This window comes from Sander lucioperca, chromosome 21, assembly GCF_008315115.2.
Source record: "Sander lucioperca isolate FBNREF2018 chromosome 21, SLUC_FBN_1.2, whole genome shotgun sequence".
Lineage (NCBI taxonomy): Eukaryota > Metazoa > Chordata > Actinopteri > Perciformes > Percidae > Sander > Sander lucioperca.
The window spans coordinates 29,401,493-29,407,516 of record NC_050193.1 but is presented as its reverse complement, the minus strand read 5'-3'; positions in this window follow the sequence as shown (position 1 = coordinate 29,407,516).

The following is a 6,024-nucleotide window of genomic DNA, read 5'->3' as shown; positions in this document are numbered from 1 at the left end:
CTCCTAACAGTTAACGACTTCCTGGGATCGTTGGAACTTCTGCACCTGCCCGCTCTCCTCTTGTGGCTTCTTATTTGCACTCCTATCCTGGCTGCACAAGCCTGCAGTTTGGAACCCAACAGGCATCGAATTGGTCCCAAAAAAAAGGTGCCATTGATCTGATTCAGCAGTCCCATGAAATGATCATCACGTGTTTTGGATATTTTTATATTCATACGTATATCTTGTACGGGGTGACCTACAAGATATATGTATGAATGACCTATGACCAATCTCTCAGTCGAATCTCGCAGTGTCTAAAAAAGTGGTTATAAAAAACGAAAGATTATTTCATTGGGTCTATATGGGGGTGCTGAACATAAGATTTTACATAGAATTGCTTGGTTTTTCCCAATAAATCACGAAATGTAGCCTATTTTATAAATATAATCCTATTAATAATATCATTGGTAACTATTAGAAGTAAGGGGATTCATGTGGACAGATATCTAGTGAGTATACTAGTTCATTTCCAGCACTGGCCATTGATAAAGCTGAGATTTCATAACAGCCTGAACAAAGCATGCATGAATGGCAGGGTGTGTGCTCTTTGCGTATACAGAACGCAACGCTCCCCCTCCCACCCTTTGTGTTGGATTCTTAGCCTGCCTCTCTTAGTTATGCTATTATAGTTCTAGACTACGGGGGGAGTTCCTTCCTTCCTGTGACACACTGAGCTACTCTCTCCTCTCTCTGTCCATTTGTTTCCATCTGTGTGCATCATTGCCCCAGAAATGCTTGTTACTAACCTAGTCCTTATGTTTCTTTTCCCGCCCAGAATATTCCCTTGGATTAGGGTGGCACCACAATCTGGGTTGGAGCTGTCACTGTGGTGCAACACTCTGCAATGCCCTGCAGTGTCCGGCAATGCCCTGCAGTGTCCGGCAATGCCCTGCAGTGTCCAGCAGCGTTCTGCCAAGCGTCTGCATCTTGCTACGCCCGCCCATGCTGTGCTGTGCCATGCTACATCCTGTAACGCCCTTCAGTGCCCTGTTTTGACATAAACTACTACGACTACCATTTGTAGTCACTGTTCCATTATCTTTGTGACTAGTATCGCCACTGTTCATCACACCCCCAACCGGCACCGTCAGACACCACCTACCAAGAGCCTGGGTCTGTGGTTTCTTCCTAAAAGGGAGTTTTTCCTCACCACTGTCGCATTAGCCACTGCTAATGCTTGCTCTTGGGGGAATTACTGGAATTGTTGGGTCTTTGTAAATTATAGAGTGTGGTCTAGACCTACTCTATCTGTAAAGTGTCTCGAGATAACTCTTGTTAAGATTTGATACTATAAATACAATTGAATTGAAATCGTCCCAGCTCACTCCCCATACATAAACCCTGACATCTTTATTTGATGATAGCAGCCTCGTGAAAAAGCACCCAGTACAGAGCCTAAAGTTGTTGAGCAGATTGCGCCAAGAAGATGATTACAGTTGATGACAGTGACGGACTGACCATCTGGAATTTGGGCAAATGCCAGAAGGGCCACCCCACTATGGACCCCTATGGGCCACTACTGATAATTTGTCTTTGGTTGATTTGATAAGTTGTTTTATGCATGCAGCCACAAATATTCAAGATTGTACTGGAAAAATACACTCGGAAGGCAGAGTTCCTAATTTCCAAGCTAGGTTATTGACAAAAATAGGGCCGGTGTGTTGCAAATGCCAGGGCCGTTTTTTGATCCTAGTCCGTCACTGGTTGATGACCTTGTATTTTTTTAAATTAGTGTGAAACTGTATCCACGGTGATGTTCGTTTGCATCTTATTTTTAAATGTTGTGACTCCTCTCTTGTCTGGCTTATACCACTGGCCTGTAATTGGGATATCCTCAGATGTCTGTTCCTTATGTACACCATGCTTGATTATAGTCAATTAAGCTAAATGCAATATACATATATATATGTGTGTCTGTGTGTGTGTGTGTGTGTGTGTGTGTGTGTGTGTGTGTGTGTGTGTGTGTATTTAAATATATAGATGGGAAAACAGGAATTGTACAAATAGAAGTTTAAATGAATGCTTTTCTCATCTGTCTTGGAAGGTTTGAGGTCTTAAATGTCTTAAAACACAGAGCTATATACTGTATTTTTGGGATATAATGACACACTTAACTCACAATTTGATATAATTCACAATTTCAAATTGACGATATGATTTTCTCTGGATTTTTTTTTACTAACAGAATGAGCTGCAGACAAATAAAATATTCCTTTATTGTCTGTAAACTGTGTGCAACTGAAACTGTATTTTATATATATATATATATATATATATATATATATATATATATATATATATATATTTTTTTTTTTAAAGATTATTTTTTGGGCTTTTCCGCCTTTATTTTGACAGGACAGCTAGGTGAAAAAGGGGGGAGAGAGAGAGAGGGGGGAGGGAAGACATGCAGGAAATCATCACAGGTCGGATTCTAACCCTGGACATCTTCGTCGAGGCATAAACCTCTCAGTATATGTGCGCCTGCTCTACCCGCTGAGCAACCCGGCCACAAGAATCAGATTTTTAAAACAAATCCCACATCAAAATAACTAAATAAATAGTTGTATCTCGACCAGTTGTACACATATATGTTGATTTTTAACCGATTCAACATGCATCCTTACATCCCTACTGTATTTCAGCCCGGTCTCACGGCAGTTATTTTTTATCTATTGATACGTGTTCACGGGGACGTTTTTCTCGTTTTTTACGTGGTGGCCAGCATGAAAATGTGAAGTAATGTATTTCAATGGGAAGCATATTTCGTGGTCACAGCATGAAAATGGTAGGGAGTAGTATGAAAAGCCGAAAGTCACCGTAAGGGGGTTGGTCGGGGTGGTGGATGGGTCATGCACATGGGGCGTCCTTTTCGGCCGTCTCCCAGCGTGTGAGGCGTCCTTTCCCCGTAGGGTATTTCGTGCTGGCCACCACGTAAAAAACGAGAAAAACGTCCCCGTGAACACGTATCAATAGATTAAAAATAACGTGACATTTACACAAACTGCCGTGAGACTGGGTTGTGTATTTACAATAAAGTATGCAGCCACACGTCCTGATGAGAGTGAATTTGTGAGCATGAAATTAAGCAAATATTGACAGGAATGAGTTTGGATGTGTGCATGTAGACACGTGTATGGGAGGACACACCTGACAGCTGTTGTTTGTGTCTCCTTTTCCCAGCTCTACTCTTTGACCGATCTATGTTTCAGTGTTTGGGAAGTCAACAGTAGAGTTCCTGTTCTTGGTTTAAAAATAACTTTTGGGACTTAAATTCCTTGCCCCCCTCCTTCCTCCTCTCATCCTTTCTTACTGGCACTTTCCCTTTGCTTGTTTTTCTTTCCCTATTTTTCTGTTTTGGAACAGGCTGTGCACTCTTTTTCTTTCAGACACCTAATATCTACCACACACACACACACACACACACACACACACACACACACACACACACACACACACACACACAAACACACACACAAACACACACTCTTTCACACACTTTCTCACACACACACACACACACACACACACACACACACACACACACACACACACACACACACACACATACACATACACACACACACACACACACACTCTTTCACACACACACACACACACACACACACACACACACACACACTCACTCACTCACACACACACACACACACTCTTTCACACACACTCACACACACACACACACACACACACTCTTTCACACACACACACACACACACACACACACACACACACACACTCTTTCACACACACACACACACACACACACACACACACACACACACACACTCTTTCACACACACTCACACACACACACACACACACACACACACACACTCTTTCACACACACTCACACACACACACACACACACACACACACACACACACACACACACACACACACACACACACACACACACACACACACACACACACACACACACACTCTTTCACACACTCTCACACACACACACACACACACACACACACACACACTCTCTCACACACACACACACACACACACACACACACACACACACACACACACACACACACACACACACACACACACACACACACACACACACACACACACACACACACACACACACACACACACATATAAACACGCACACACACACACACACACACACACACACACACACACACACACACACACACACACACATACACACACACACACACACACTTGATGAGTTGACTAATCGGTCGTTTTGGTCTTAGTCGACTAAGATTTCTTTAGACGATTAATCATTTTTTATGCTTTTTTTCATGCTGAATAAATTATTTCTGAGAAACGTATGAGCACATCTCTGGTAAACAACAACATGACTGTCGAAAAAACTCAGTTTTACAGATCTGTCGATTGAATTAACTAATCGATCAGTCAACAAAATCGTATTAGGATGAGTCGACTAGGAATTCTAGCTCCGTTTGGATCAGATATGAAAAGGGAGCTGTTTTTCTTCCACTGACCTCACTTTACTCTCCTGTTCTGGTCTCCTGGCTCCAACGCATGTGTCTCACACCTCTCTCTCTCCCTCACCCCAGTCTGTCTCTCCTTTATTTCCACTGACTTTGTTTTTGATGTGTTTCTCACCTGCTGTTGCTCGCCTTTCCCCCTCCCTCCCTCCATCACCGTCTCCCTCCAACCATCCCTATGTCCTTTTACCCGCAGGGGACTTTGAGAGTTTTCCAGTGAACTCTTAGAGCAGACTTGTGTCACTTTAACCACTACGAGTTGACGTTTGCTGTCAGCTCTGTGTGTAAAGGTCAGCGTGCAGGGTGAGTTCTCAGCAGCAGTGTCTAATGAATGCCTCCACTTTCGGTGTGTTGGAAAACTCTGCATGTTTGTTTATTATGTCTAGGAGGGAAGCCACCGAGACCAAAAGTGGAAAAAAGACACATTCTTTGATGAGTCAATGGAACTTCAATATGAATACAATGACACACGCTGTTCTCATGAACTATTTGTCCATTTGGCTAAAAGTAAAGCACTGTAATTCGTGTGTATTTACTGCAGTATGCATTGACTCCAAACACACTTTCAACCTGGGGAGCAGAGTTCGTGTCCAGGGAGGAATTCGTATGTATTTACTACTGTATGTACCACATTGACTGCAGCGGTATAAGGCCGGCTTCACACTGGCTGCATGGCGTGAGCGTGTCAGCTGCATGGCGTGTCCATTTTTATTTCGGGTCCCATCATCATTACAGTTCTTCTTCCGACACACAATATGAGACCAGTACGCTTCACTAGGTCAGTCTCACTCATTCCAGTTCCCCCATACAAAAATAACTACGGTCAGAAATCCTTTTTCTATATTTACACCAAAATTTGGAATGACATTCCCCATCACATTCAAACATTATCATCCATCACAAATTTCAAAAAGTCATATAAACTCTTTCTTCTTGATAGTCATATTTGCACACACTGATTGTTCATATATTGTTTTTAGTCTAGTTTTTCCGTATTTAATGTTTATCTGTTTGTATCTGTCTAGTCAGTAATAATGTCCTGTATAAATGTGCCAAAATTGTGTTCATTGTTCTATGTTGCTGCAGAACAGGAAGCTGCTGTAAACCAGTTTTTAAACTGAGTCAGGCCCGTTTATTGTAACTTAATTGTTGCTTTTAAATTTTCCTGTATAATAAATGAAATGAAAATTAATGAAATCGTAACATGTCAGAGCGTGCACATTGCCTGCATGACACGCACGTCTCAGAAAACGCGTGCATGCTAGATATAGGACCGACGCCTATTTTTCACGCGACACGCAAGCGTGTTGGAAGCGTTTCCATTCAAAATAGAATACGAAAAGATGTTTATATGTCATTTTGACACGAATACATTTAATAAATGACATGTTGATGTTTGAAAGTCTCGAGGTTTTGACATAAATGTAGATATAAATGTCATTTAAAAAAATAATTATAAATAA